Source organism: Antechinus flavipes, chromosome 1, assembly GCF_016432865.1.
Source record: "Antechinus flavipes isolate AdamAnt ecotype Samford, QLD, Australia chromosome 1, AdamAnt_v2, whole genome shotgun sequence".
Lineage (NCBI taxonomy): Eukaryota > Metazoa > Chordata > Mammalia > Dasyuromorphia > Dasyuridae > Antechinus > Antechinus flavipes.
In genome coordinates, this window is record NC_067398.1 from 270,131,965 (window position 1) to 270,153,157 (window position 21,193).

The window sequence follows — 21,193 nt, forward strand, 5'->3', positions numbered from 1 at the left end:
CTGTTTTAAAACAGCATATCTGGATATAATCTCTAGCTATTGTTTATCTTTTATATCTATATACATTACATACAAGCATCTATATACATTAAAATTCTGAACCTTTTTTAATATTCATACCCTCAACTTAGTACAATGGCTGGAACATCTAGTATGTTAATAATTAAAAAATATTTATTGACTCACTGAAGCAAATATGTAGGCAAACTAAAGTTCTAAGATCAGGTAGCTCTTAAATTAGTAGGCACAGAGTGGATAGTGTTGGAGACTGAGAATGGCACCTCATTCTGTTTTTTAACCTTATTTAATTTCAAATGGTGAATTTCTCAAGGTGAAATCCCAGTGCCTTTAAATCTACAAGATTATTTTAATTTCTAGCTATTGTTTATATTTTTGTTACTATATACATTAAAACTGATTATATTCTTGACAGTTTTCTCTTATACATCTCAAGTCACCAAGTCAATAAGCATTTATTAACTACTTATAATGTGCCAGAAACTATGTTAAACATTGGAGATGCAAAGACAACTACATTCCTTTCCCTCAAGAAGTTCAAATGGTGGCAACAATATACAAACAACCGTGTCCATACTGGATATATCCTAAGTCAGTTAGAGGTAATCTCAGAAGGAAGGTATTAATCAGTATGTATTAATCAGTATCAAAGGGCTTTAGGAAAGATCTCTCTAAAACATTGAGAGAAGTGAAATTGTTTTCATTTAGGTACCTAAATAGCAACAGGTACCAGTATTTTCATCTTAACTTCACATCAGGCAAAACTTTTCAGACTTTAAGACCATCTGTGACTTGAGGTTTAACTGACCCCAATGCATAATAACAACAGTTTGATAATTATATAGAAATAAAAAGGGAGCCTAATAGAAGAGTTGTCTAGATATAAAATGATAATATGTCTAGAAGCCCAGTCCATTGAGTCAGTGAGCTGGATATTGGTCTCAAGACAATGAAAATAAAATATTGTTGCAGATAAAAAGAGCTTGTTAAGTGAACTCATCTCCTTTTTCATCAACTCAAAATTGGAAGATCTTATTTATTCCATGTACATGAGTTTAAAATGAACTATCAAAATGTCTGCTTTCGGTGATACTTAGCTCCCAAAATAAACTTTATACCATCACATGGTCAAATGGAATAGAATTTTGTAGTTGAAGTTTCCTCATTTTTTCTGTCTCCTCAACCATTTCTGGGGCCACAATAACTCAGATAATGTGTCTCTGTGGTGTTATTCCACTGAGAATTTTTTAAATTAAATTAATTTCAGATCTTTAAGGAAAGTTGCTGCCAAAATTTCTTGCCCAGTTAGATGATATATTCTGTTTCTATGTAGCTTATCACCAATATATTTTCTTCTCTTTTTCTTTTTTGGGCGGGGGAGAGTATTCTTTATGTCTACTGAAATCTGGGTGGTATATGATACATCTGCCTAAGGAAATTGTATCTGGAAGTGTGAAGTGTTTTTTTTTCAATAATTTGAAATGAAATATGAATGGAATAACTGGTACTTACATGAATTAAATGGAAATGTTTTCTCAGTTTTTCCATTAAAATATCAGATCAGGGATATATATTTTTTGTGCAATTTTTATAGTTGATATGTGCCATAGGTAGAAATCATGGATTCAAATAGCTGTTTCCCAGAGTAAATAAATGTGTTCACAACTAGTTTTCTCTTTAATGTTGTTCAAGTGTACTTTATGCTTCAGAGAAACTATTTCAGAGAATTGTTTTCATGTCACTTGTTTTCAGAAATATTGACAATTACCAGGAGTTGGAAACAAGTATCATTATGCTAGAAATCATCTTTAGCATAATGCCTGTTGCAATAGTCAAAAAGTTTATTCTGAAAAGGTAATTTAACAAAATTCAGCTTTTTGTTGTAATTAGCAGACTTATTTGCCAAAATGGGTTTTTATTACTCAATATTTGCTAAACTAATTCCTCACCCAGAATGACTTATATTTGGGGTTGAGAAAGCAATTTTATTTTCAATTCAAGTCATAAATAAGTGGCTATTGTATGCTCAATACTGTTATGTGTTGATAATATAAAGATGACAATTTTCAAGTAAGAGTAGAAAAATAGATTGGAGAATATGGAAAATTTTAAATGCCAAACTAAGGAGTTTTTATTTGCTTCTGAAGGGACTGGAAGCCTTTGAAGTTTTGCGCACAGGAGTCCCTATGTTTAAATCTTTGTCTTAAGAAGATGATTTTTTGGAAAATGAATGGATGCCCATCAATTGGAGAATGGCTGGGTAAATTGTGGTATATGAATGTTATGGAATATTATTGTTCTGTAAGAAATGACCAGCGGGATGAATACAGAGAGGACTGGCGAGACTTACATGAACTGATGCTAAGTGAAATGAGCAGAACCAGGAGATCATTATACACTTCAACAACGATATTGTATGAGGACATATTTTGATGGAAGTGGATTTCTTTGACAAAGAGACCTTAGTTTCAATTGATAAATGACGGACAGAAGCAGCTACACCCAAAGAAAGAACACTGGGAAACTAATGTGAACTATCTGCATTTTTGTTTTTCTTCCCGGGTTATTTATACCTTCTGAATCCAATTCTCCCTGTGCAACAAGAGAACTGTTCGGTTCTGCAAACATATATTGTATCTAGGATATACTGCAACATATCCAACATATATAGGACTGCTTGCCATCTAGGGGAGGGGATGGAGAGAGGGAGGGGAAAAATCGGAACAGAAATGAGTGCAAGGGATAATGTTGTAAAAAAATTACCCTGGCATGGATTCTGTCAATATAAAGTAATTATTAAATTAAAATTTAAAATAAAAAAAAAGAAGATGATTTTTGGCAGCTATATGAAGATAAAGGAGAGACACGGGGAGGGGGGTGGAGAGAGAGAGAGAGAGAAAGAGAGAGAGAGAGAGAGAGAGAGAGACAGACAGACAGACACAGAGACAGAGACAGAGAAATATTTGGATTTCAGGAATCATCTGTGAATGAGTATGACTTATGTGAGCTATAGAAGCCTCACTAATGGGAAAGGTTTATAATACAGAGAAGAGAAGAAAGCATAGATGAATGACAAAGGCAACTGAGGAGATTAGATTAATGACCTTATATGACCAATATAATGGTGAAATTAAGAAATAAGTTTCTAAGGGGTTGAGGAATCAATGACTGTGTAGTGGTAAAGAAAGCTGTGAAAGTAGGCTTTATTTTAATATTTTGTACAATTATCTTTTATTTTTAAATCATTGTAGTTTTTGAATGTCTTTCTTCCTCCTCTGTCCAATGAATCTTCCTTTGTTAACAAGAATAAAAAATGAAAACCAAAACAGTCCGGAAAAACTAATCAGCATATCTACTATGTCTGACAGTATATGTTTTATATCATAGTCTTCTAATTCTGAGGAGATAAAAGGGAGCTATATTTTCTCATCCTTGTCCAGAGTCAAGTTTGAATCTCATTAAGTGTTGATTTTGTTATTTCTTTTGTTATGCTGTTATTTCCATTTACATTATTGTTGTTTCCATTTACATTATAAATTACATTTAATTTATAAGATATTTTCTCTCTGAATTGAAAACTTTTTAGAAGTTTAACCATGAAATGAGGGGAAAGTATACACTGATACATCCCAGGTTTTTGATTTTTTTATAATGATAAGGGAAACCAGAACATGTTTATTGAAAGAAGGTAACAGGATTGTAGATAAAAAGAGACTAAGTTTGAGGAAAAGGGGTAATCAATAGAGTTTGCTGTTGATGAAAATTGAAAGAATGGGATTTAGGGCACAATTCTTATCAGGAAAAAGGGTCATTTTATCCTCTGAGATTAGAGCAAGTCAAAAGGATGGGTGAAAGTATGGAAGAAAATGATAAGGGAATTTATGGTTGATGCTCTCAATCTTCTCAGTAAAGAGGAAAGGTCATCTGAGATGTGTGTGTGTGTGTGTGTGTGTGTGTGTGTGTGTGTGTGTGTGTGTGTAATTGGAGTTGCAGTCCTGAGGAGAAGAGAGTAGGTTCAAAGAAAGGACTGTCCTGCATTTTGATGGATAAAAGATACATCTGATGCTAATTAACACAAACTTATTGTGGACTTAGTCTATATAATAAGGAACTTTAGAAAAATGTTAGAGGTTTCCCCTGTCATAAATATTATCTTTATGAACAGTTATACATTTAAAATCAGTAATTCCATGGATTTGAAACAAGTGACATCACAATATAGCAGACTGATGTTGTAATGGGAAGAGCCCAGAATTTGGGATCAGCTTATAAAGGTTCAAATCTAGCCTCCATTACTTAGTATCGTTGTGACTTTGGAAAAAATTCTGTGTAAGTCTCAGTTTCTTCATCTGTATGAGAGGAGAAATGGGCTAGATCTCAAAGGACTTTCCAGCTCTGAATGATACAGTAGTTAAAAAAAAAAAGCCGTGTGCTTTTGGGTTTTACTCAATCTGTGATCAATTTGATGTGGGTACATGGAAGCATGGTCCTGAGCATAAACCTGAGCATGAATCCAAGGGCACTGAAGCCCACAGGATAAACTCAGAACTTTACTTCTTCCTACTATGGGCCTTAGGAAGTGGACTTGTTTATGTACGACATAGCTATTATTGAATGAGCCTTGCAAATTCTTGTTATACATGATATCATTTCACAGTGATATTTTCTAAAGTGTTGGCCATTTTTGGCTATTTGTTTATTTATTTTTAGAATTAAGGAAAAAACTAATTGAGTTAAGAGTTCATGACTTAGGTTCTAAAAATGACAAAATATTTAAGACAAGTGACTGCAAAAGAGATATTCCTAAAAAGTGAGAATAAAAGAGCTATTTCTGAAAAGTTTTTAGAGTGAATAATACTTTTTCTTTGACTTAAAAGACAACCCCAGAGAGAAAATATTTTGGCTTTAAAAGAAATATTGTTTGCTACCACAATGTTCTTAATTTTAGAACTATAACAGTAGAAATGGCATCAGACTCAGAGATGGAAATCAGGGTTCATCTCTTTTAACTACCTATGTAATCTTGGAAATCACTAAATTTCCTTGGGTTTCAGTTTTTTAAACTGCAAATTGGGGTGGGGCTTGGTTCAGTCATTCAAACATGAAGTATCTTGACCCTTTCCTGCTAAAAGGAAATATTTGTTGCATACAGGGGGTTAGATTCATAGAATCTTTTAGAGCCTGAAGGTATCTTAGAGGCCATCCAGTCTAATGCTTTCATTTTACAGATGAGGAAACTGAAGTTCAAGGAAGTTTTAATGAAAATCTCAAGATTATGGAGGTAGTGAGTACTGGAAATGCCAGAATGTTTGGAGCCAGAATACTTTTGACTATACAATACTGCCATAGTTGAAATGGGGTAACAATACCCTCTCCAGGTGCCATCCCAGAGAGAGTATGATTTAGTAAGTTGAAATATGTTTTTCTCCTCTTTCTTAATAAAAAAAAATGATACCTTATCTTTATATCCAACTAATCTTCCTTATTTACAAACTATACATTTTATAAATAATTCTTATCCATGTGAGAATCTAGTTCTCAAATTTGGGCTTATTCCATGCATGTTAATATGAACATTCAAACATGGGATCTTCAAATTACATATTTTCTTTTTTTTAAATTTTAGATTTTGCAAACATTAAATAAAATGAGTTTCCATATTCAAAGTTGAACAGGAAAAAGAGGATTGGATATTAAAACTATGCATCTTTATCACATACAGATTGATTTTCCTTTAGTATTTAATAAATTAAATGTAACTTTCAAAACTATCCTCCTTGTTTCTGCTTTCTCCCTTTTCTTCTACTCTGTACATGTTTTAAAAGTATTTTAGTGATCCCTTTATTTATTTCTTTTTAGCCATCCATCTCCCTCCACTTTATTTTTATATGGAAAAAAATAAAAATAAAGTCCTTGTTTTTAAAAATGTAGTCGAGCTTAACAAACTTCCACATTGGCCAAGTCCAAAAATATATGTTTTATTTGGCATTTTGAGTTGATCATCTCTCTTGGAAGGGGGTGGTTAACATGTTTCATTCTCAGGCATCTGGAATAATGGTCAGTCATTTCACTGAATGTTAGATATTAACAAGTTGATTGTTGTTGGTTCAATGCCTTCTCTTACATGTCACACAGAAAATGAACCCAGTACTTCAGATCTTGGATTCACTACTATAATCTTTCTTACCTAGAATACAAAAAAAAAAGATAATTTGTAGCCTAAAGTACCATAATTATCCTTAAAACATTAATTCTGTGTTTTTGGTAATTCAAAGATATCTTTTCATTGACTGTTGAACATCTTTCTCCTTATGATTTTGTGTATCTTTTGCATTATGGTATCACTAATATTCTAATATTCTAGTGCTTATTTTCCTTTGCTATTATTTTTTATGAATCGAATACTAAAAATTATTTTTAGTTCCCTGGGAATGTCATTGACTTAAGTATAGAGCTCCCTACAAGAAGATCTTTGGGAATGTAATTGATTTATAATACAGAAAGATAAATGCTATTATTTTGTGTATCTTTTCATTATGGTACCATTAATATTCCAGCTTTTCAACCGAGGTATACATTTGATGTCTACTCCCTTAAAAATTTGTCTTCTAGACATTTCTATATTGAATTAAAGCCATGAGCAAAATTTAGTCAGGGATTAGAGGTTTTAGAAGTACTTCATCCCCTTGTTACTAGTTGGAAAAAAAATCACAGACGAGATATTTTAAATGAAGGACAATATCACCAGAGGAATTGCTTTCTTTAAGGTTTGCTTTCTCAGGATTGCTTCCTTGTTACTGATAGTCCCTACTTTAAAAAATTTCTCAAGATCAATATTTTATGATATATAGAATTTATTTAATCCATTCTTTCCTTGATGATGGTTTTGATGATAGAAGAAATATTTATATTATTTTCAAATTGATAGATTCAGAAAATGAGGCACAGAGAATTGCTTTAAGTAATTGTTAATCAGCCATAGAACTATAAATAATAACCTGTATCTCAGTGCAATATTTAAGTACCTAGATTAGTGGAGATGTACTTCTTCTACAGTAAACTTTGATTCATCTATATGCAGATTATTGATCTTATGTGGCATATTTTAAACCCAGAATGGCTTCATTCAAGTACTGGGATATCTCTCTTTCTGCACGTGAGTCAAATGTACTCTGGAAGATCTCCTTATAGTGATTTTTTTGTGTTTTTGTGAATCCTTTCCATTATGGTACCATTAATATTCCAATTGTGTAATGCTTATTTGCCTTTTCTATTAAATTGCATAAATCTAATATTAAAATTATTTTTAGTTCCCTGGGAATGTCATCGGCATAGCATAGATTTCCCCACAATTACCTTTTGAATATAAATTCAATCCAAAACAGGGGTAGAGAACAACCTTTTCCCTCATGCCCTACTTTCTACTAAGACAAGGAAAATTATATCAGAATTTATTTTCTTCTTATTTTGTGCCAGTTTGGCAAAGCCAAAACAAGGAAATGTCTTCTGGATATTTCCAGTTTTCAGGGATATAGTCTAGAATAGAAGAATTCTTAGTACTACCATTTTCCTTTCTTGTTAGTGATCACATTTTCCCATTTTAACAGTGGTAGAGTTCCCACAGTCTTAATAGAGTCTATAAATATTAACAATTGCTACTCTAAATGTGAGGTACTTGTTTGGTGGCCAACAAATCAATATGCTGTTGGAGGAAATGAATCCTTTTTTTTATTAATATTCACACTATAAATGAAACCAGAAACTAGAATATGTATGGAATTTATAGCTAAAAAGCAAGGCTGGCTCACAGACAAAAGAGTTGGCAGAGTTGTTTTGATCATGCATCCAAATTTAGCAAGAAATGTTATTTCATGTCATGCATTTTGCAGTATCTGTGATAATGACAATGATAGATGGATAAGTAGGTATATCAATAACATTTGTTTATTTATTTTTGATGTGCTAATAGTATTTTATTTTTCCAATTATATGTATTCGACATTTATTTTTGTAAAATTTCTGAATGTTATTTTTTTTCTTCTTTCCTCCTTTTGCTCTTCCCTCTCTAAGACAGCAAGAAATCTGACATAGGTTATACATGTGTAATGATTTTAAACATATTTTAAACATATTTCCCATGTTAGTCATGTTGTGAAAGAAAAATCAGAAAAAAAGAGAAAAATCACGAGAGAGAAAAAAACAAACAAAAAGGTGAAATATTGTACTTTTATCCCCATTTAATATCCATAGTTTCTCTGCATACGAATGGCATTTTTCATCCCAATTCTATTGGAATTGTCTTTGGATCACTTTATTGCTGAGAAGAACTAAATCTTGCATAGCATATCATCACACAATTTTTTTGTTACTATGTACAATGTCCTCCTGGTTCTGTTTACTTCTCTCAGCATCAGTTCATGTAAGTCTTTCTAAACTTTTCCGAAATTAGCTTGTTCATCATTTCTTATAGAACAATAATATTCTGTTACATTTACATATCATAACTTATTCAGCAATTCCCCAGTTGATGGGATCCACTCAACTTCCAATTCCTTGCTACCACAAAAAGAGGTGCTACAAACATTTTTATACACGTGGCTCCTTTTCCCTCTTTTATAATCTCTTTGGGATACAGACCCAGTAGAAACACTGTTGAATCAAAGGATATGCACAGTTTGATGGTCCTTTGGGCATAATTCCAAATTGTTCTCCAGAGTGGCTGAATCAGTTCACAACTCCCCCAACAGTGCATTAGTGTCCCAGTTTTCCCACATCCCCTCCAACATTTATCATTTTCTTTTCTTAGCCACTCTAGCATTTATGAAGTGCTTATTATATGCCAGGCACTGTGCTAAGCTATGGCAATACAGATATATAAGCAAGAAAGACAATTTCTGCTCTCACAGAGCTTATATTCTAGTGGAGAAAGACAATGTAAAAATGAGATTTAAAAATACTTGGGAAATACTAGGGTGTCAAGATCTAGAAAAAAATCTGAAGAGGCATGGGTTGATCCAGATTTAAGCATGGTTGGCATGTATATTTTCTCAAATAGAGGTTTGGAACTAACCCAGAGGAGGAAGCTGTGGTGATTGTAATGCTGCTGGCATAAAAATGGAAGTCAGAACTCTGAATTACCACTACACACCTCTCAGATTGACTGAAATGACAGGAAAAGATAATAACGAATATTGGAGGGAATGTGGAAAACTGGGATACTGATACATTGTTGGTGGAGTTGTGAATAGATCCAGTCATTTTAGAGACTAATTTGGAACTATGATCAAAGGGCTATCAAACTGTTCATTCCCTTTGATCCAGCATTGTCTTTATTGGGCCTGTTTCCCAAAGAGATCCTAAAGGATGCAAAGGGACTCATGTGTGCAAAAATGTTTTTTTGTAGTGGTAAGGAAATGGAAACTGAATGGATGTCCATCAGTGTAGGAATGATTGAATAAGTTCTGGTATGTGAATGTTATGGAATATTATTGTTCTGTAAGAAACGACCAGCAGGATGATCTCAGAGGAGTCTGGAGAGACTTACATGAACTGATGCTGAGTGAAATGAGCAGAATCAGGAGATTATTGTACATAGCTACAGCAAGATTATAGGATGATCAATTCTGATGGACGTGGCTCTTTTCAATAGCAAGGTGATTCAGGCCACTTCCCAATGGTCTTGTGATGAATAGCGCCATCTACACGCAGAGAGAGGACTGTGGATATTGAATGTGAATCAAAACAGTATTTTCACTTTTTGTTGTTGTTTGCTTTCATTTTGTTTTCTTTCTATTTTTTTTTCCTTTTTGATCTGATTTTTCTTGTGCAGCATGATAACTTGGAAATATGTACAGAAGAATTGCACATGTTTAATATATATTATATTACTTTCTAGGGGAGGAAGTGGGGAGAAAGGGAGGAAAAAATTTGGTACTCAAGGTTTTGCAAGAGTGAATGTTGAAAATTATCTATGCATATGTTTTGAAAATAAAAAACTTTCTAAAAAATATGGAAGTCAAGAAGGAATCTGGATGTGAACACATGCAAAAAGATGACTGTAAAGATAAATACAACTTATTCACCAAAATGTATTCTAGAAGGTGAGGAGGCAGAGAAACTATTTGTGGAACGTGTCATAACCTTTCAAATTAGATGAGATATTCAGTGACTTTATTGTAAAGATAGGCATAAGGCAGAGCAGGGGGTCTTAACATTTTTTGTGTCTTGGATCCCTTTGGCAATCAGTCTGGTAAAGACTATGGCCCCTTTCTATAACGACATTTTTAAGTGCATACAATATAGAATATTTCAAAGGAAACCAATCAAAATAAAATACAATTATCAATATAGGTTAAAAACTAGCTCATGAACCTTATGTTAAGAATTCTTAGGGCAAAGTTATAAAAAATTATCAGGTTAAAGAAACATAACAAATCAAAGACTTCTAGGCTATATAGAAAGAAGATGAGAAGAAGGTTCAGGGACACATGACTGTGAGCATTTAATAACAGCACACAAAAAAATGAAAATGCTCATAATAAATAAAAAATTGATTGGTTACCAATGTGGTAGTTATTGTTTGGTCCTTTTCAGTCATGCCCATATTCTTGTGACCTCTTTTGGGATTTTCTTGGCAAAGATACTGGAATGGTTTAGCCATTCCCTTCTCCAGCAAAGGTAAACAGGTTTATGTAATTGTCTTGGTCACTCAGCTAGTAAGAGTCTGAGGATGCACTTGAACTCAGGACTTCCTAAATTCAGGCCTGGCATTCTATCCATTATGCCATCAATTCACTACTAATGTAGTAGTCATTTCTGAATCTGCTGTCTGTGTACAGTATTGGTATTAATGAAATCAAAGTCAATTAACATAGAATAAGAAGTAAAACGGAAAAATATACAACCTGAATTATTTTAAAAAGTTTTTGATATAGGGAAATAGAAAATTGATAAAAAAAATAAAAGTTGACATGGATTATTAGAACTTTAATTTAAATTTGTTACAAAAAGAAGCCAAAAGATACTAAAAAAATTCTTCATACAGCCAATACAGTCAATCTCCTTGCCAAAAAAAAAAAAAAAAAAAAAGACATGGTCATCAAGGATAAAGAGTGTTATGAACCATATTATCTTGTAAAGGACTGAGTAGTGAATAGAAAATGGATTTTCAGAAATCTTAGCATGGAACCCAACTTAACCATGTCATCCTGAAAGAATTTAAGGATGAAATTAAAAAGAAGATAACAAAGAACTGTTTTAAAAATAGAAATTATCTGTGGTGTTCTCTTCTTTTATATAATATATTATCGTTCTCTGGGAGCAGGTTTCTTGGGAAAATTTTCTGGAGGCAGCCTTAGTTTCAGTATCAAGTAATAATCATTCTAAATGCAGCCAGGAGTTAAAATCCAGTCCTTTATTGTATTCTTCAAAGTCTTAAGCTTCAGCTCCTAGCTCCCTCCAAATGTCTCCAGCCAGCACAAAGGTGGAATATGGAATGAATCTGTCTCCGCCTCCGAGAGTGGGCTTTTGTGCTTGTGTGTCTGTGTCTGCGTGTCTGGCCCTGAGAGCTTCTTGCTTATATACTGTACACTGAGTATACACCAATCATTATATCACTGGGAAACCATTATTTGTTGTAGGATTAAATCAATTCTAAACTAGATTTAAACATTGTCTCCTCAATTCCACTTAGTACCTTATTTCAAGTTTTGGCCCATAACATCTCCTTGTAGGATCAGATCAATCATACTGAACCATGTAAATTAGATAATTATTGTCTCTATCAATTCTAATGATTTAACACTTTGTAAGGATTCCAACAATTATCTATCTCTCAACATTTGTATTACAGGGACAATAGAACCCCAAATTTGGGAATACCTACCACAGAATAGAAGTGACATTAAAATTACAGAAATGAAAAGACCACATGTAAATATAAAAGAGATCCCTATGAAAGAGGACGCAATACTGAATACATCACAGATTGAATCTTGTGATTTCTTTACTGTTGAGGATATCATTAATGAAAACAAAAAGGGAACAGTCAGGCTTTTACAAATTATATTCCATAGTAAGACCTTATCATTATAGTCACAAATTTAAAGAGTGTGGATAGTGCAATATTTCTTTGGGTTTTGTTTATAAATAGCTACATGTTTCAATAAAGCATAATGCCACTTCAATGACGCCTCACGAAGGGGTCTCTGATTCACATATTAAAACAATAAAAGACTTCCTCATTATTATCAGACAAGACATAAAACAAGCAGGTATATGTTCATTAATAGTGCTTATTAGTGCCCAAGGCAGAGTCCAGATAGCAAAGGAAATCCTTATAGAGAGTGAAGTCCTTCAGTGCTTTTGTTTGCAGATGACGGTGTTCTAGTTGCACCAAATCTTGGACGGTTGTAAAAACGTCTTCAATGAGGGGTATAGTATAAAATCTTTTGAGTGATTTATTGTCCACATGGGAAAAAACTGGGTGAATAAAGTGTGGCCATTTTCTGATCAGTTATTATAGGCAGTTGGTAGAAAGCCTTTTGAGCTGATCTGCTAGTACACATGCTTTCAGATATACCCTGCTGCACCATGAATCGGACCTAGGATTGACTAGAAAGAAGAGATCAGGATGGATCATATTTGGGGATTTCTTGGCAATGATACTGGAATAGTTTGCCATTTCCTTCTCTGGCTCATTTTACAGATCAGGAAATCGAGGCAAACAGAGTTAAATGACTTGCCCAGATGACTTTCCACAGCTACTAAGTGTCCAAGACCAACTTTGAATTCTTGGAGGTGACTCCAAGGTCCCTGATGGCTTAGCATTGCTAGAAAGTTGTTTGGTTACTCACTGTTCCTTTCTAGGTTCAGCAGGTCTGCTTCAGAGAAGACCTCATATTTTTCAATTTTTTAATATTCAAATATTGAATAATTTTCAATATTTCTTCTCCATTCTCTGAATATTTCTTCTTTATGTTATTTCATGACTTCCTGTTGAGGACTGGATTGTACTATTCTAATTGTTTCTTCAATGCATTCAGGGATGGGTAATCTTTACTTCTCTTCCCGAGTTCCTTTATACTTGAAAACATAAAATTTTGTCTCATCTGGGTTTTTTCCTCTCTCTCATAGACCAAGGCTTCTCATCAGAATCAGGAGAATAATGTTCAGCTCTGTACAAGCTCAGAAGCTCCTCTAACTCTTGGTCTTATATCTGAGGTTCTTAAACAGAGCTCTTTAGATATAAACATGCTTCCCAGGGGGCTCCAAGTAGTCTGTCTCTTTCTCTGTGTCTCTGTGTCAGTCTCTGTTCCTCTCTGTCCCTCTCTCCCTCTTTCCTTTCTCCTCCCTCTCTCCTTTTCTTTTTCTCTCTCTTCTTCCCTCTCTCCCTCCTTCCCCCTCTCTATCTTTCTCTGTATCTCTCTCTTTCTCTGTCTCTCCCTCTTTCCTTTCTCCCCTCTCTGTCTCTGTTTCTCTCTCTCCTTTCTCTTCCTTCCTTCTCCTCTCCGCCCCGCACTCTTCCACCTGCCTTTCTCTAATCACAGTCCTGTGATCTCATTATCAGTAGACCATATGTGTCGTAATGCACAGTAAATATAATTTCTAGACAGATAATTAAGAGTTAATTATATGTGCTTAATGAAAAAATGTCAAACTGTCAGTAGTGCAATATTAATGGGACCTGGATTATTTGCAGTAGCAGAAATGAGAAAAAGCCTCTTGTCTTACATTTTAAAGACAATGTGTAGGATCCCATTAACTATCAGAGGTCCCAGAAGGAAGAGGTACTATGAAAGTACTGTCCTCCAACCCAGTCCAATCCATCTGCTATTCTGATATCTTCACTATTAGATTTTGAATTGCTTAAGAATATGGGACTGTCTTTTAACTTTTACATCACCTACATTTAGCATACTGCTTGTCACAGAATAGCTGATTAATAAATGCTTGCCTGATTGATCAGACTTAGCAGGATCTGGTGTTATAGGGAAGTTTTCTCCTGGTCTTTCTGTTGGTGTTCTTTTCACTTTTCTCTCTCCCTCAATGCTAACTATTTCACAATCCTTAGAGGAGAGAACTCAGAGTTATTCTACAATGACCACTGAGCCCATATAACCCTTGAATCAGTCACCATGGATTTGGCCCACAATCTCACTACAGAACTCTCAGTCTTTTTTCCATTATCCACTAAAAATGATCCTATTCCATATCTGGTCAATCAAGCTTACTCAATAAGCATCAACCATGATGGTACTTCCTGTTCATTAATTTGTAGTCACCTACATCCCCTTATAGCTTCTTAGACATCATTATTGCTTCTTTCCCTGATTTTAGTCAAGAGGTAGCATTAATTCAGCTAGTACTGAGAAAGGAAACTGTTGTTATAGGGAGTGATGACAAGCATAAAACTTTAAGAATGCCTGGAATGTTTTGGCTGGGTTTTCAAAGTACTCTAAAGCAGAGTTTGTACAATAGGCCCAGAGAGGAGACATGGTATTTTTTTTTTTTCATGCTAACTGTAATCCATTTATGTGATTCTACTCATTTATGCTTCAATAAGGATACAAGCTATTTAACAGGATTACTTAAGCAGTTGGCAGAATTAAATGCATGTTTCCAAAAGGAATAATTAGAAAATGATTCTCATTTAGCTTATTGGTGAAACCTATGAGAAAAATTCAGTGGAGTTTCATTCTGAAGGGAGCGGTCCTTTAACTTCATCTCTAATTATACATTCTTCACATTCAAGATTTGGATTAATAATGACAACAGAAACGTTACCATAATGGCCCATTTAGCTGGCAGTCAGACCATTGAACTATTCAGAATGCCCATGGAGAATTTGAAATACTTCAATCCAACAGTTATCAATTAAATGCTTACTATGTGTATATCACTATGCTAGGTGATGAAAGAAAGGCCAAAAAGCTCTCTGCTCTCAAGGACTTTAAATTAGTTATATAAGATATAATTAATATAATTATATTATTGTTTAGTCATAATATAATTAAATTAGTATGACATAGTTACATCTCTGGAGTTCAGGGAACAAAAGCTATGCATTATGACACATTTCATTGTTAAATAATGATGATGCTGATGATTAATCATTTATATAAAACATACTATATGCCAGACCTTGTGCTAAATAAATCCCATTTGATCTTCACAACAAGCCCACAAAGGTAAGTGCTGTGGTTATGCCCATTTTTACAGATGAGGAACTGAAGCAAAGGAGAAGTGACTTGCTAAAAGTCACACAAGGAGGAAGTGGCTGAGGCCAGATTGAACTCAGGACTCCAGATGCAGCATATTCTCTCTGTTTCACTACCTAACTGCTTCAAAACTTTCTGCAGACTTAGAAATAACAAGAGGGTATAGATATGCATTCCAGAAAAGGGAAGAGGAATCTCTCAACACCTATTAAAATAATGCCAGTGTCAAATAATGTTTTAATCTAAACTTCTTCTAGATACCATGTGGTTAGACAAACGAATGAAAATACTTGACTTCAGACCCTTTGATGTTTTGATATATGGATTATTTAAAGATTAGGTAGATAACGAGCCCTGAATTAGAAGAGGAATGTAGACAGGGCCTAAAAATGAAAAGTTTCTACCTTAGAAAATAATCTAACCCCAGAAAGCTAATTTTGCTGACTTCTCAATTTTACTTAGCATTCATCTTTGCTTGTCTTTGTGTTCAGTGAAGCAGGGTTTATATATAAAAATATTTCTAAATATTTAATTTAGCATCAACAATGACTTGGAAACATAGGATATATGGGTACTTCTTCCAGTAGTTTCAAAGGCAGGAATTGGTTTAACCTGCCTCTCCATATTAAGGGAACTTTGTTTCCAGAGGAATCATTTATTGTGGGCATCTTTAAGTGAAAAAGACCTGGAAAGTTAGAAAAAATAGCTATCACAAATTAATGTAGCTTTACTTCATAGAACATATATGTTGCCACTTATTAGGCTTCCTAGTTTAAAATTTCTTGACTTCTTATTGTGAAAAGTTGAGATAATTAATTAACAGGTTTGAAAGATCCACTTTCCAGTATTTGGGGGCCTCAGACCTTCCCAATTCTAAAGTACATAGCTCTTTATAAGCAGTAGGGGGACAAAAGATGCTCATTTTATGACAGCATTGGAAGTGATTATTCTCATTGAGTGAAGACACAAGAACCAACAATTTAAAAAAAACTGGGTAGTTTTATAGTTTCTATGAAAGATTCATCTTATAAGTAAGTCCTGGACCCTCTCAGTAGTCCATGAGAACTATATTCTCCTACATCAGAGAAGAGTTTGATTATGATAACCCTGAATCATCAGGGAAAGATTAAATTCTCTTCAGTGTAAAATGTTTTTTTACCTTATAAACTCAGTTTGTGTGAATGGGAATAAGTAAAAAATTTTAGAAAGATTTCTATCATAAGGAGTTAAAAGAAGCTTAATGACAGACTATTTATCTGAAAAAATTTACCCACTTAGAACAGTTTATTCCCTGCAGGTCAATTTAATTCAATTTAAGCACTTACTAAAAACCTCCTGGATGCAAGGCACTGTTCTGGGTACTTGGAACATCAAATCAGTCAGTCCCAGGCCTTAAGAAGATCTCTTGGGGGGGGGGGGGGAGGATTCAGCCTATCCATAGATAAGTAAAAAAATCATTGAGGTATCAGTCTGTTCCTTTTCTGTTTTCTTTGCCTTGGTAATAGATAGGTTTAAATCTGCAAATAGCTGAGAACTTTTATAAGTTTGGAGAGAATAAGTACCTCACCCAAAATTACAGTGGCTGTGACCAACTCCATTCAACTTATTATTGAAAATACTCCATAATTTTGTTCTTTTTCTTTCAGTGTGTATAAATAGGTGATCAGAGTAGTTATAAAAGTACTGTGTACATGAAAGGAGAGGGTTTAATGGGAGTTTTAAACATTTTCCCTTAGAAGAGTATATTCAAAGAAGCTAAATTTTCTTCAGAGAGGGAATAACCAAGGGAGTAACTAAGGCTCAAAAATATATAGATGAAAATCATCAGTTTTTTTTAAACGTTCATTTTTTTTTTTTGAGATCCCAATTTTCTCTCTCCTCCTTCCAGAGAGAAAATTTTTTTAAAAAAGAAAATCATGTGGTAAATTATATTAATTTATCTGGCTTTTATAGTAAAGAGTTGTTTTCTCATTTTCATGTCTTGGCCCTAAGATCAAAAGTTAATTTCTGGATAAAATCCTGTTTGACTTTTAAAGCCCTTGATAATGTATCCCCTTCCTACCTTCTCAGTCTTCTTGAATTTTATACTCCTCCACGTATACTCTGGGATAGTGATGCTGACCTCCTTGCCTTTTTCTCCCATCTCTTTACTCCAAGCATGTTTCCTGGCTGCCCTGTGACTATGTCCCCATATCTGAGTACTCTTTCCTTTTCTTTGAGGCCTCTTAACTTTCCTGGCTTTTGTGGAGTCTCAGCTGAAGTCTTACTTTCTGCAGGAAACCTTTGCTTCTTGGATTGTTTTACTTTTCTTTCTTTGCGTTTCCTGGAACATAGTAGATACTTAATAAATGCTAGTAGACATAGTGAGAATGTCATATAAAAGCATAGTTGCTTTATGAGTGGAAGCAGTGATTTTGGTGGGGAATGAGAACTGAAGCTGATACATAGACTGGAGTAGGAGGGATATTGACTGTACAAGTTTCCAGAGAGTCCATACCATGTAGAAAGGCTCAGATGTTAATGAGCAAAACATTACAGTACCTATGTGGTTGCTTGTTTGGAAGTATATAGAAGTAAAGAATAGAATAGAATACAATCTGTGATATTATTGGTGTAGGGGGAAATGAACAAACAAGTTTTAGAGTTGTCTAGAGCATTGAATAGTTAAATGACTTGCTTAGAATCACAAGCCAATAGATATCAAACTTTGGACTTGAATCTTGGTTTTGGTAGCTTCAATGTTGTTGTTCAGTAGTTTTCAGTCACATCCTACTCTGATGGAATTATTTGAAGTTTTCTTAGAAAAATTATTGGAGTGGTTTGCCATTTCCTTCTCCAATTCATTTTACAAATGAGAAAATCGAAGCAAACAGGGTAAGGTAGCTTGCCCAAAAACACGTAGAACTTGGAAAGATGAATCTTCCTGACTCCAGGTCCAGCACTCTATCCACCAGGCCACCTAGCTGCCCAGTGCTTTGGCTCCTGGTCCTGCTCACTATTCCACTCTTTCCTGCTGCCTCTCATCAAAGAGCTTATAGTCTAGTGGAAGAAACAAGGCTACTACCTATTACCAAAATGAAAATCCAAGACTACAAAAGAAACAAAAATTCAAGATACAATTCAAGAAATGCAAAGACTACAAAAAAATACAAAAATTATGTACTAATATTAAGCAGCTTCTAGCTCCAGTCGTATAGCCATTATGGCCTTATGGTCAGTTTTCTGGGTTTATCTCTCTCTACTACTGTTTTCACTTACAAAGACTAAATCTTACTCTTATAACCTACATTGTTTCTGCCTAAAACTTTTGTTTTCATACAGCTATCTGCCTGACATGTCCTTATTCTCTTTCCTACCTAGAGGCTCACTTCTAAAATGCTATGGGTTCAAGGTCTTCTCACTTTATCTTGAGGGCTAGTTTCTTCCAAAAATACCTGTGTTTTCCATGTGTCCTTACTTAAATACAGGACACAACTAGAAATTGTTCTTCCTTTAGATTATCTCAGTTGTGTGTTAGAAATCACAGAAACAGCATTTCGATGAGTATTATCTATGTTGGTGCAGTGGTCAAATGAGATTTTGTGGAGGAAGTGAGATTTAACTGGGTCTTAAAAGATGGATAGGATTTGGATCAGTGGAGGAAAAAAAAGAGCATTCCTAGGGAGGGAAAGAACTGTAATGAAGATATAAAGGAGAAAATGCTAACAGGTTCTTAGAGACAGCTGGAAGACTACTTGTCCAGTAGATAGGGTGGATATCAGAAAATGGAAGTAGAATGGGAGAAGTTTGAATGATATTAGATTTTGGAGGGCCTTGAAAGCTGCATAGAAGATTATAAATTTGATGGAGTAAGTAATATTCAGATTTTAATTTAAAAGCAATCAAAGGGGGAAAGGTGGATTTTCGTTTCTTTTGTACCTCAGTCATCTATAAATATAGATCTTGAACTGCTTTTGGAAATATAAAAGTATATAACTAAACAGAATGTGGATCACAACATAGTATTTGCACTTTTTTGTTGTTTGCTTGTTTTTTTCTTTCTTTCTCATTTTTTCCCTTTTTGATCTGATTTTTCTTGTCCGGCATGATAAATGTGGAAATAGGTATAGAAGACTTACATATGTTGAACATATTTGGGTTAAGGGAGGGAGGGAGAAAAAAGTTGGAATACAGGGTTTTGCAAGGATGAATTTTGAAAACTATCTTTCCATGTATTTTGAAAATTAAAAGCTATTATTAAAAAACATTAAGTAAGTTAAATAAAAAAGAAGAGAAAATATTGAACTAATCAAAAGCAAGTTAAAAATTCGCTAGAAACAAGAGAACTGTTCGGTTCTGCAAACATATATTGTATCTAGGATATACTGCAACATATCCAACATATAAAGGACTGCTTGCCATCTAGGGGAGGGGGTGGAGGGAGGGAGGGAAAAAAAATCAGAACAGAAACGAGTGTCAATATAAAGTAATTATTAAATAAATATTAAATTTAAAAAAAATAAAAATAAAAATTCGCTAGAAAATTATAATCTCATTTGTTGGAAGTTAGGGTTGTATGCAGTAGTAGCTTTTACTTGGGTTGATGTGTGAAACTAGAGAGTGGAAACTAAATTAACTCTTTTATTTTCAACTAGGAGGGTTGCCTGTCCTGGTTATCCAGTCCTAGGTTATGGAGCCAGAGTAAATCGTGTAACCCACCATATGCTCTTTGGCTTATTAAGAAAAGAGTAACTTGGTGAGACCCACTACGACTGCTGTTCCAGGTGAGTTTTAAACATTAAGTGTCTGAAATATCATGGTGAAAATCAACTATGTGGTGAACTTAGTATCATTGTATAAGATCCCTATGACTTAGTATCTGAAAGCCAGAGGGCTCCTACAAAATTATTCATCTATGTATTATATTAATCATCTTTGTAGAAAGCAAGTCAAGAAATGAATAATGAAAAGAATTGAGATCTATATATAATATCACTCAGCAAAAGTAGTCTAACCACATTGCACTGCAGAATCCTGATGGTGCTATTTGGAAAGAAAAGGTTATGAGACTCAGCACAATGGCCCTATTAGCAAACTTGCCAGAATAATTTATTAAGTAGCAACTTTGATAAAAGTTTTGCTATTTCCAGAGCCTGCTAATCAATTCAGGGTTAGTATTCTTGAGGGCTAGCAATATAGTGTTTCCTAAGAGCATTGGCATTTGCTATATACCTTCCCATGCAACAAAGTGTTGGAGAGTATATGGGGGCACACACACAGAAAGTTCTAGTAGAATTAATTTTAACAACTATCACTTAGTGGATATTAGTTATTAGAGAGAATGGAAAAGGAACAATCACTGTTAAAGTGATTGCTTAGAAGATATACCTTCAGTGAGTAATAAGGAACTCAGTCTAATCACCATTCTGAAATTCTGCTTTTACTTTTTATCTCATGAATTTTGTCTGTGATATCTTCTCTCACATTCATAATGTTTCCCATATCTTTGATGTTCATCTCTCTTTACTTCTTATAGCCAATCAGTCACCAAATCCTGGTGATTTTGCCTTTGTAACATTTTTCACATCTTTTTTCCTCTTTTTCTATTGTTGCACAGTTGTATGTCCCTTCTCCCTTTTCCTGCCCCTCCCCATTATAATTTACTTACATTATTTTAATATCATGATAAGATCATTTCTTAATTTCAGTATAAGAATAATCTTAAAGCAGCTAATTGACATAGCAGTTAAAGCATGAAGTCAGGAAGAATTGAGTTAGAATTTGCTTCAGACATTAGCATGTGAACCTTGGTCAAGTTACTTAATCTCTCTCAACTTCAGTTTCCTTATTTGTAAAACGAGGGGGTTGGACTTGGTATGCTTATATTATTGAGGATCTCTTTATACTCATAATTATTGAAGACCCCAAAGAGCTATTATTTATATGAATTATACCTATAGATATATACCATATTAGAA

General features: G+C 34.1%; 1 protein-coding gene across 1 annotated transcript in view; it reads left to right on the forward strand.

The window, feature by feature from the left end:
* KIAA1958 (KIAA1958 ortholog) overlaps nucleotides 1-21,193 on the forward strand; it is a 243,142-nt gene that overhangs the window by 72,874 nt on the left and 149,075 nt on the right. The window contains exon 2 of the mRNA XM_051961277.1: nucleotides 19,871-19,999. The gene's annotated coding sequence lies outside the window, so the exon portion shown is untranslated. The remainder of the gene's footprint in view (nucleotides 1-19,870; nucleotides 20,000-21,193) is intronic.